Consider the following 12691-nt stretch of genomic DNA (forward strand, 5'->3'; position numbering starts at 1 on the left):
GGAACCACACCAATGGTAGAGTGAGAAATGTGTTGAAGGAACCACACAAATTGTAGAGTGTGCCTTGTGTTGAAGGAACCACACCAATGGTAGAGTGAGCCTTGTGTTGAAGGAACCACACCAATGGTAGAGTGAGAAATGTGTTGAAGGAACCACACAAATTGTAGAGTGTGCCTTGTGTTGAAGGAACCACACCAATGGTAGAGTGAGAAATGTGTTGAAGGAACCACACCAATGGTAGAGTGAGCCTTGTGTTGAAGGAACCACGCCAATGGTAGGGTGTGTCTTGCGTTGAAGGAACCTCACCAATGGTAGATGAACCTTGTATTGAAGCAATCACACCAATGGTAGAGTGAGCCTTGTGTTGAAGGAACCACACGAATGGTAGATGAACCTTGTGTTGTAGGATCTACAACAATGGTAGATGAACCTTGTGTTGAACGAACCACACCAATGGTAAAGTGAGCCTTGTGTTGAAGGAACCACACGAATGGTAGATGAACCTTGTGTTGTAGGATCTACAACAATGGTAGATGAACCATGTGTTGAAGGAACCACACCAATGGTAGATGAACCTTCTGTTGAAGGAACCACACCAATCGTAGATGAACCTTGTGTTGAAGGAACCACACCAATTGTAGAGTGAGCCTTGTGTTGAAGGAACCACACGAAAGGTAGATGAACGTTGTGTTGAAGGAACCACGCCAGTGGTAGAGTGAGCCTTGTGTTGAAGGAACCACGCCAATGCAAGAGTGTCCCTTGTATTGAAGGAACCACACCAACGGTAGAGTGAGCCTTGTGTTGAAGGAACCACACCAATGGTAGAAGAACCTTGTGTTGAAGGAACCACACCAATGGTAGATGAACCTTGTGTTGGGGGAACCACACCAATGGTAGTGTAAGCCTAGTGTTGAAGGAATCACGCCAATACTAGAGTGTGCCTTGTGTTGAAGGAACCACACCAATGGTGGAGGAGCCTTTTGTTGGAGAAACCACTCCAATGGTAGATGAACCTTGTGTTGAAGCAACCACGCTATGGCAGATGAACCTTTTGTTGAAGGTACCATACCAATGGTAGAGTGAGCCTTGTGTTGAAGGAACCAAGCCAACTGTAGAGTGAGCCTTGTGTTGAAGGAACCACGCTATTGCAGATGAACCTTGTGTTGAAGGAACCACACCAATGGTAGATGAACCTTGTGTTGAAGGAACCACACCAATGGTAGATGAACCTTGTGTTGAAGGAACCACACCAATGGTAGATGAACCTTGTGTTGAAGGAACCACACCAATTGTAGAGTGAGCGTTGTGTTCAAGGAACCACACCAATGGTAGATGAACCTTGTGTTGAAGGAACCACGCCAATGGTAGATGAACCTTGTGTTGAAGGAACCACGCCAATGGTAGAGTGAGCCTTGTGTTGAAGGAACCACGCCAATGGTAGAGTGTGCCTTGTGTTGACGGAACCACGCCAATGGTAGAGTGAGCCTTGTGTTGAAGGAACCACGCCAATGGTAGAGTGTGCCGTGTGTTGAAGGAACCACGCCAATGGTAGAGTGTGAGTTGTGTTGAAGGAACCTTGGTAATGGTAGAGTGTGCTCTGTGTTGAAGGAACCACGCCAATTGTAGAGTGAGCCTTGTGTTGAAGGAACCACGCCAATGGCAAAGTGAGCCTTGTGTTGAAGGAACCACACCAATGGTAGATGAACCTTGTGTTGAAGGAACCACATCAATGGTAGATTATGCCTTGTGTTGAAGGAACCACGCCAATGGTAGAGTGAGCCTTGTGTTGAAGGAACCACGCCGATGGTTGAATGTGCCGTGTGTTGAAGGAATCACGCCAATGGTAGTGTGCCTTGTGTTGAAGGAACCACGCCAATGGTAAAGTAAGCCTTGTGTTGAAGGAACCACGCCAGTGGTAGGGTGAGCCTTGTGTTGAAGGAACCACGCCAATGGTAGATGAACCTTGTGATTAAGGAACCACACCAATGGTAGAGTGAGCCTTGAGTTGAAGGAACCACGCCAATGGTAGAGTGAGCCTTGTGTTGAAGGAACCACACCAATGGTAAAGTGAGCCTTATGTTCAAGGAACCACGCCAATCGTAGAGTGCGCCTTTTGTTGAAGGAACCACGCCAGTGGTAGAGTGAGCCTTGTGTTGAAGAAACCACGCAAATGGTAGAGTATGCTTTGTGTTCAAGGAACCACGCGAATGGCAGAGTGAGCATTCTGTTGAAGGAACCACGCCAAAGGTAGAGTGAGCCTTGTGTTGAAGGAACCACACCAATGGTAGATGAACCTTGTCTTGAAGGAACCACACCAGTGATAGATGAACCTTGTGTTGAAGGAACCACGCCAGTGGTAGAGTGAGCCTTGTGTTGAAGGAACCACGCCAATGGTAGAGTGAGCCTTGTGTTGAAGGAACCACGCCAATTGTAGAGTGAGCCTTTTGTTGAAGGAACCACGCCAATGGTACAGTGAGCCTTGTGTTGAAGGAACCACACCAATGGTAGAGTGAGCGTTGTGCTAAAGGAACCACGCCAATTGTAGAGTGAGCCTTGTGTTGAGGGAACCACACCAATGGTAGATGAACCTTGTGTTGAGGGAACCACACCAATGGTAGATGAACCTTGTGTTGAAGGAACCACGCCAATGGTAAAGTGAGCCTTGAGTTGAAGGAACCACGCCAATTGTAGAGTGAGCCTTGTGTTGAAGGAACCACACCAATGGTAGAGTGAGCCTTGTGTTGAAGGAACCACGCCAATTGTAGAGTGAGCCTTGTGTTGAAGGAACCACGGCAATGGTAGAATGAGCCTTGTGTTGAAGGAACAACGCCAATTGTAGAGTGAGCCTTGTGTTGAAGGAACCACGGCAATGGTAGAATGAGCCTTGTGTTGAAGGAACCACGCCAATGGTAGAGTAAGCCTTGTGTTGAAGGAACCACGCCAATGGTAGAGTGAGCCTTGTGTTGAAGGAACCACACCAATGGTAGAGTGAGCCTTGTGTTGAAGGAACCACGCCAATTGTAGAGTGAGCCTTGTGTTGAAGGAACCACGCCAATGGTAGAGTGAGCCTTGTGTTGAAGGAACCACGCCAATTGTAGAGTGAGCCTTGTGTTGAAGGAACCACACCAATGGTAGAGTGAGCCTTGTGTTGATGGAACCACGCCAATTGTAGAGTGAGCCTTGTGTTGAAGGAACCACGCCAATTGTAGAGTAAGCCTTGTGTTGAAGGAACCATGGCAATGGTAGAGTGAGCCTTGTCTTGAAGGAACCTCACCAATGATTGATGAACCTTGTGTTGAAGGAACCACGCCAGTGGTAGAGTGAGCCTTGTGTTGAAGGAACCATGCCAATGGTAGAGTGTGCCTTGTGTTGACGGAACCACGCCAATGGTATAGTGAGCCTTGTGTTGAAGGAACCACGCCAATGGTAGAGTGTGAGTTGTGTTGAAGGAACCACGCCAATGGCAGAGTGTGCCTTGTGTTGAAGGAACCACGTGAATGGTAGAGAGCCTTATGTTCAAGGAACCACGCCAATCGTAGAGTGCGCCTTTTGTTGAAGGAACCACGCCGATGGTAGAGTGTGCCTTGTGTTGACGGAACCACGCCAATGGTAGAGTGTGAGTTGTTTTGAAGGAACCACGCAAATGGCAGAGTGTGCCTTGTGTTGAAGGAACCACGTGAATGGTACAGAGCCTTGTGCTGAAGGAACCACGCTAATAGCAGAGTGTGCCTTTTGCTGAAGGAACCACGCCGATGGTAGAGTGTGCCTTGTGTTCAAGGAACCACGCGAATGGCAGAGTGAGCCTTCTGTTGATGGAACCACGCTAAAGGTAGAGTGTGCCTTGTGTTGAAGGAACCACGCCGATGGTAGGGTGAGCCTTTTGTTGAAGGAACCACGCCAAAGGTAGAGTGAGCCTTGTGTTGAAGGAACCACGCCAATGGTAGAGTGTGCCTTGTGTTCAAGGAACCACGCGAATGGCAGAGTGAGCCTTCTGTTGGAGGAACCACGCCAAAGGTAGAGTGTGCCTTGTATTGAAGGAACCACACCAATGGTAGATGAACCTTGTGTTGAAGGAACCACACCAATGGTAGATGAACCTTGTGTTGAGGGAACCACACCAATGGTAGAGTAAGCCTCGTGTTGAAGGAATCACGCTAGTGGTAGAGTTAGCCTTGTGTTTAATTAACCACGCCAACGGTAGATGAACCTTGTTTTGAAGGAACCACGCCAATGGTAGATGAGCCTTTTGTTGAAACCACGCCAAAGGTAGTTGAACCTTGTGTTGAAGGATCTACACCAATGGTAGATGAAACTAGTGTTGAAGGTACCATAAAAATGGTAGAGTGAGCCTTGTGTTGAAGGAACCTCACCAATGGTAGATGAACCTTGTGTTGAAGGAACCACGCCAATGGTAGATGAACCTTGTGTTGAAGGAACAATTCCAATGGTAGATGAACCTTGTGTTGAAGGAACCACGCCAATGGTAGATGAACCTTGTGTTGAAGGATCTACACCAATGGTAGATGAACTTTGTGTTGAAGGAACCACGCCAATGGTAGATGAACCTTTTGCTGAAAGTACCATACCAATGGTAGAGCGAGCCTTGTGTTGAAGGAATCACGCTAATGGTAGAGTGAGCGTTGTGTTGAAGGAACCACGGCAGTGGTAGAGTGAGCCTTGTGTTGAAGAAACCACGCCAATGGAAGAGTGTGCCTTCTGTTGACATAACCACGCCAATTGTAGAGTGAGCCTTGTGTTGAAGGAACCACGCCAATGGTATAGTGAGCCTTGTGTTGAAAGAGCCACGAAAATGGCAGAGTGAGCCTTGTGTTGAATGAACCACGCCAATGGTAGATGAACCTTTTGTTGAAGGTACCATACCAATGGTAGAGTGAGCCATGTGTTGAAGGAACCACGCCAATGGTAGAGTGAGCCTTGTGTTGAAGGAACCACACCAATGTTAGATGAACCTTATGTTGAAGGAACCACACTAATGGTAGATGAACTTTGTGATGAAGGAACCACACCAATGGTAGATGAACCTTGTGTTGAAGGAATCACACCAATGGTCGAGTGAGCGTTGTGTTGAAGGAACCACACCAGTGGTAGAGTGAGCCTTGTGTTGAAGGAAACACTCAAATGGTAGAGTGTTCCTTGTGTTGACGGAACCACGCCAATGGAAGAGTGAGCCTTGTGTTGACGGAACCACGCCAATGGTAGTGTGCCTTGTGTTGAAGGAACCACGCTAATGGTAGAGTAAGCCTTGCGTTGAAGGAACCACGCAATGGGAGAGTGAGCCTTTTGTTGAAGGAACCACACCAATGGTAGATGAACCTTGTATTGAAGGAACCACTCCAATGGTAGATGAACCTTGTGTTGAAGGAATCACACCAATGGTAGAGTGAGCGTTGTGTTGAAGGAACCACACCAATGGTAATGAACCTTGTGTTGAAGGAACCACGCCAGTGGTAGAGTGAGCCTTGTGTTGAAGGAACCACGCCAATGGTTGAGTGTGCCGAGTGTTGAAGGAACCACGCCAATGGTAGAGTGTGAGCTGTGTTGAAGGAACCATGATAATGGTAGAGTGTGCCTTGTGTTGAAGGAACCACGCCAATGGTAGATGAACCTTGTGTTGAAGGAACCACACCAATGGTAGAGTGAGCCATGTGTTGAAGGAACCACACCAATGGTAGATGAACCTTGTGTTGAAGGAATCACGCCAATGGTAGAGTGAGCGTTTTGTTCAAGGAACCACGCCAATGGTAGAGTGAGCATTGTGCTGACGGAACCACACCAATGGTAGAGTGAGCATTGTGCTGACGGAACCACACCAATGGTAGAGTGTCCCTTGTGTTGAAGGAACCACACCAATGGTAGATGAACCTTGTGTTGAAGGAACCACACCAGTGATAGATGAACCTTGTGTTGAAGGAACCACGCCAATGGTATAGTGAGCTTTGTGTTGAAGGAACCACACCAATGGAAGAGTGTGAGTTTTGTTGAAGGAACCACGTGAATGGTAGAGAGCCTTGTGTTAAAGGAACCACGCCAATAGTAGAGTGCGACTTTTGTTGAAGGAAGCACGCCAATGGTAGAGTGTGCCTTGTGTTCAATGAACCACGCGAATGGCAGAGTGAGCCTTGTGTTGAAGGAACCACGCCAAAGGTAGTGTACCTTGTGTTGAAGGAACCACGCCGATGGTAGAGTGAGCCTTGTGTTGAAGGATCCACGCGATTGCTGGAGTGTGCCTTGTGTTGAAGGAAGCACGCCAATGATAGATGAACCTTGTGTTGAAGGAACCACGCCAGTGGTAGAGTGAGCCTTGTGTTGAAGGAACCACGCCACTGGGAGAGTGTGCCTTGTGTTGACGGTACCACGCCAGTGGTATAATGAGCCTTGTGTTGAAGGAACCACGCCAATGGTAGAGTGTGAGTTGTGTTGAAGGAACCACGCCAATGGCAGGGTGTGCCTTGTTTTGAAGGAACCACGTGAATGGTAGAGAGTCTTGTGTTGAAGGAACCACCCCGATGGTAGAGTGAGCCTTCTGGTGAAGGAACCACGCGAAAGGTAGAGTGTGCCTTGTGTTGAAGGATCCACGCTAATGGTAGTGTGCCTTGTGTTGAAGGAACCACGCCAATGGTAGAGTAAGCCTTGTGTTGAAGGAACCACGCCAACGGTAGAGTGAGCCTAGTGTTGAAGGAACTTCACCAATTGTAGAGTAAGCCTAGTGTTGAACGAATCACTATAGTGGTAGAGTTAGCCTTGTGTTGATGGAACCACGCCAATGGTAGATGAACCTTTTTTTGAAGGAACCACACCAATGGTAGATGAACCTTTTGTTGAAGAAACCACGCCAATGGTAGGTGAACCTTGTGTTGAAGGATCTCCACCAATGGTAGATGAACCTTGTGTTGAATGAAGCATGCTATGGTAGATGAACCTTTTGTTGAAGGTACCATACCAATGGTAGAGTGAGACTTGTGTTGAAGGAACCACGCCAACTGTACAGTGAGCCTAGTGTTGAAGGAACCACGCCAATGGTAGAGTGTGTCTTGCGTTGAAGGAACCTCACCAATGGTAGAGTGAGCCATGTGTTGAAGGAACCACACCAATGGTAGATGAACCTTGTGTTGAAGGAACCACACCAATGGTAGATGAACCTTGTGTTGAAGGAACCACGCCAATGGTAGATGAACCTTGTGTTGAAGGAACCACACCAATGGTAGATGAACCTTGTGTTGAAGGAACCACACAAATGGTAGATGAACCTTGTGTTGAAGGAACAACACGAATGGTAGATGAACCTTGTGTTGAAGGAACAACACGAATGGTAGATGAACCTTGTGTTGAAGGAACCACACAAATGGTAGATGAACCTTGTGTTGAAGGAACCACACAAATGGTAGATGAACCTTGTGTTGAAGGAACAACACGAATGGTAGATGAACCTTGTGTTGAAGCAATCACACCAATGGTAGAGTGAGAAATGTGTTGAAGGAACCACACCAATGGTACACGAACCTTGTGTTGAAGGAACCACACCAATTGTAGAGTGAGCGTTGTGTTCAAGGAACCACCCCAACGGTAGAGTGAGCCTTGTGTTGAAGGAACCACACTAATTGTAGAGTGTGCCTTGTGTTGAAGGAACCACACCAATGGTAGATGAACCTTGTGTTGAAGGAACCACACCAATGGTAGATGAACCTTGTGTTGAAGGAACCACACCAATGGTAGATGAACCTTGTGTTGAAGGAACCACACCAATGGTAGAGTGAGCGTTGTGTTGAAGGAACCACACCAATGGTAGATGAGCGTTGTGTTGAAGGAACCACACCAATGGTAGAGTGAGCGTTTTGTTCAAGGAACCACGCCAGTGATAGAGTGAGCCTTGTGCTGAAGGAACCACACCAATGGTAGAGTGTGCCTTGTGTTGAAGGAACCACACCAATGGTAGAGTGAGCCTTGTGTTGAAGGAACCACACCAATGGTAGATGAACCTTTTGTTGAAGGAACCACGCCAATGGTAAAGTGAGCCTTGTGTTGAAGGAACCACGCCAATGGTAGAGTGTGCCTTGTGTTGACGGAACCACGCCAATGGTATAGTGAGCCTTGTATTGAAGGGACCACGCCAATGGTAGAGTGTGAATTGTGTTGATGGAACCACGCCAATGGCAGAGTGTGCCTTGTGTTGAAGGAGTCACGCCAATGGTAGAGTGTGCCTTGTGTTGAATGAACCACACCAATGGTAGATGAAGCTTGTGTTGAAGGAACCACGCCAATGGAAGAGTGAGCCTTTTGTTGAAGGAACCACGCTAATTGTAGAGTGTGCCTTGTGTTGACGGAACCACGCCAATGGTAGAGTGTGCCTTGTGTTGAAGGAACAACGCCAATGGTAGAGTGTGTGTTGTGTGGAAGGAACCACGCCAATGGTAGAGTGTGCTTTGTGTTGAAGGAACCACGCCAATGGTAGAGTGTGCCTTGTGTTGAAGATGTCAGCATAGTTGCTGAATCCCCTTACATGTGTTGTATAGATTAACTGAGCATTATGGTATTATCCATGTGTTTATATAGAAGATCCCTTAGGCCTGTGACTGTATGACGTCATGGGATACAGCTTGAGTGGGAGGAGAGCTACCTCGGCTTCAGTCGGCGTAAAACATCCAGCAGGATGGGCTTCATCTCCCATCACAGTCTGACAATATATATCGTTACCATCCAACTAGTGTGTCTACCTTCAACCCTCAAATCTCCTTTTAAGAACCCCCACGACAATTGGTGGCAACGGAGGGCCTGTAATCCTGACGATTACAGCGATTTCTGGAGATAAATTTCTACTGGGCCTGCCGACATTTTGTGACTAGGCCTGCCGAGCAGGGTACACTCGACCTACCCCAGCCAGCTACCTCAATCAAGCATCTGCCAGCGACTACATTATTCCCTGGTCAGTCTCTTTGTATTAGTGTTTATCTGCTTATTGCATCACTCCCGAGGGGTTGACCCGAGTTTGCAAAGTAAGCCAGGAACCAGTCTGTGGTGGGGGAGTCAGAACAACCCAGTCAGTCCAGCCTAGCCTACTCCATCCAACTTTTGCCTGCCAAGCCAGCTCTCCACCCCTGCTGTGCTCATCGTGAGAAGTTATCAAGCTATTCTGTGTGAAGGGTTAAGATAAGCGAGCAGGCAACTAACCCAGGTGTCTTACCCCAGTACTCAAGCAAGCCACATGGGTACAGTCTTCATTCAAAGTTTATTCTCTATAAGGATTACAATGCTGAGTTTACAGAAATTTGGTTATTGTGTGGTTTACATGTTGTAAAATAGTGATTACAGAGTGTACCACTAGAATGCTTAGCATGGCTAGGCATTTCGGGCAGACTTAGTTATCGCCCGGCGATATTGATACAGAGCAACACTGAACATTGTGGCCACTAGGCAAGATGTTGACATTATACCCAGACTCACAACGTTTATTAGAAATATCTGTGTGTTGTGTCTTGGTCATGAAAGTCTGTGCATCATTAATAAATTAATTCCCTTAAAAGGTGTAAAACAAAGAGGAAATAACGATCTAAGGAAAAGTGACATGATAAGTATAATTGAAGACAGCACCAACCAAGAAATTTGTGGAGAAATTTTCTCCAGGAGGGGGGTATCAGCCCCCTTCAGCCCCTTTCAGCCCTTTCTGCCCTGAGGGGCCCAGCCCTCTCAGAAGGGGCAAGCGTCTTGTTTACTGCTACAGTGAGTAATTGATCGCAGATGCAGTACGAGTATGCGACGTGGTCAAGCGACCGCTGCTCCTTGCAGTCCAGTGTTGCAGAGTGTATTTTAATAAGAGACAGTACATCTCTTACCTTAGCAGGACAATTAAGGAAAATCCTACTCCCACTTTATTACCATGGTAAAGATAGTGTACATTGTTGTCTATACTTAAGACAGCAAGAATCAAACATTCTGCTTTGCTTCATCGAGGAAGTAGCAAGGAAGCAAAAGGTACTAGGTCAGCTTTTCCTTTATGTGTGAAGGGCAGTAACGGCGTGGGGTGCTGTGGCGTCTTCAGATTACTTTTGACTCTACCGAGAGTGACACTGACGCCAGGATAACCAACAAAGAACGATCTGTGCGTTAGTGTGAACAAAGTATCTTACAAAACACAATAAACACTTACAGAGAAGTGTGATCAGCTTCTTTAGTGATAAGATTGTGAACAATAAAGACAAATCTTGGGGAACATAGTGTACCAGTGTGCGTATTCCTAGACTATGGAAGACATGGACATCCAAGGACACTTCAGCTTCTATCAAGTCACCGATACCTGTCAAAGGTGTGAAGAACACCATAGCTCATGTTACAAGAGCAAGGTAGGTTGCGAATTTCTTGTAGTACGGGGGACTGCGCAGTTATTGAGTCGCAAGGAGTTTGTAATCAACCTATAGTCGGCAGTTAGATGCAGACTTTTGAGTCCACACAATTAGCTTGTCAGCCATCAGTGAATGAAATATGCTGACATAACACCTCCTAGGGGTAATTTATTGTTTACAAATTATAACTTATTTCAGCCCGTTGAGGAGTGCCTTCGACAGCATCTCAAGACCTCGTCTGTAGGGGCGGCTGTGCAGGTGATGAGTTGTCTTTCTAAGTTAAGTTTTTCCTAAATTTAAAATTAAGCTTAACTGGTAATCCCATTTCTCAACAAATTCAATGTGAAGCAATTATAAGGCCTACTAAGAGAACAGCAACTCAAGCTCAAGCTGGCTTCAATTGACTTATAAAAGAAGGAGCGATTTAAGTTGTCTACAACGACTTCTGTCCGGCCACAATGTGGAAAATTTTGATAATTTTCCTGTAATTTGTATAATAATTGAAGGGGATAACAGTGCTTATAAAACAGTGTAGGTGTGTTTTTAATGTGACTTTTGAAAAGTAATAAGCTACAGGGGAACCAACATCACCTATAATTTCCTTATTTATGGTAATCAGTTAATTAAATAAAATGTAATTGTTATAATATTAGGAACATTAATATACGGATAAGGAAAATGTATTACACACCTGGAAATAACAGAATTTAAATAAATGTATGCGTAAAAGATAAACGTTTTAGGGGGGAAGCCTTGAAATATGGCGTAATGTGTATATTGTACTGATGAGTCCTCTCAAGGGAGGTTCCTCGACACTGGTGAGAGGCTCTTGATCTAGGGAATTGGATCTGTGCTTCATTTCCCTGAATTAAGCCTGAATAGGTTCCATCACCTCCCCACAGGCACTGTATAATCCTACAGGTTTAGCGCTTCCCCATGATTATAATAATAATAATGTACTAATGAGTGGCGTAATTAATCATGGGTCATCGGGGCCGATAAGATAAGATTTTGTTCGGATTTTTAACCCCGGAGGGTTAGCCCCCAGGATAACCCAAGAAAGTCAGTTCGTCATCGAGGACTGTCTAACTTATCTCCATTGTGGTCCTCAATCTTGTCCCCCAGGATGCGACCCACACCAGTCGGCTAACACCCAGGTACCCATTTGCTGCTAGGTGAACAGGACAACAGGTGTAAGGAAAAGCGTCGAAATGTTTCCACCCGCCGGGAATCGAACCCGAGCCCTCCTTGTGTGAAGCGAGAGCTTTAGCCACCAGGTCACTGGGCCACTACCCAGTAGAAATATTATCGGCCGAATTTTATAATGACCGGATAAAGGAAGAAAAATTACATCTGTACGTAATAAGGCTGACGAGGAAGATAATACTGGATGTGGTAAGTGGACGAAATGTTGAGTACTACATATACTGTAACATGTTCGCCTCCCAGTGTGTATTAAACCTCGCACAATAGGTAAGGTGGCTAATTATTGGCCAATATTGCCGTCCTGTTAGGAAGGCTTTAGGATATATCACCTATGGAATAAATGGTGTGGAAAATACTGTATATATTTTCCAGAAATACAGTAGTTATATGTATATAGATGGCCATACTGTATTTAATAAAAATTGTTATAAAATATGGGAAGCCTGCACCTGCACCTGTGCAGAGGACACTCACCACTTTCGTTTTTGAATTGAGTAACAGACATTAGTAATAGGAAGAATTTTTCATGCTCTAGAGGTTAAATTTGGGTTGACACCTCTCAAATAGGAGGCAAAATTGTTGGATGTGCATTCCTGCATAACTTGAGATATCAGGTGACTGGACAAGTCAACTCCAGGAACTCCAGCTAAGTGTCTTATTTTATGTTAGATTCTGGCCAGTTTCTTCATAAATTTTAGACAGGAGTTAGATATGATACACCTTGATCTCCAGTCAAATTGGTGAGTAATTTTAAGATATTCTCCTTCTGTTATGTAAATGTGTTTATACATAATAATTTTTTAATTTAATATACAGTTCACAAATTTATATATTTACCAGTATTCCTGGTGATACATATTTCATTTGTAATTAATAGGTCCAGAGCAACTTGTGGATATAACAGTGGTAGGTATCAAAAAGGGACATTTTTTGCGACCTAGGTGTCCCAAATTCCTACTTGCCTAACTGATAAATAATAATTATCTTTGTTCATTTACTGTTATGTACATAATGATACATTCAGAAAAATGCAATTTTCCACATTTAATTTGCCCATTGGCCCTTCGAACTGGATGTAATTAGTGAAGTCATTAATTAGTTAATTACTTAATAATTATATGTGAAATGAC

The sequence above is a fragment of the Cherax quadricarinatus genome, chromosome 3 (genome assembly GCF_038502225.1).
Source record: "Cherax quadricarinatus isolate ZL_2023a chromosome 3, ASM3850222v1, whole genome shotgun sequence".
Classification (NCBI taxonomy): domain Eukaryota; kingdom Metazoa; phylum Arthropoda; class Malacostraca; order Decapoda; family Parastacidae; genus Cherax; species Cherax quadricarinatus.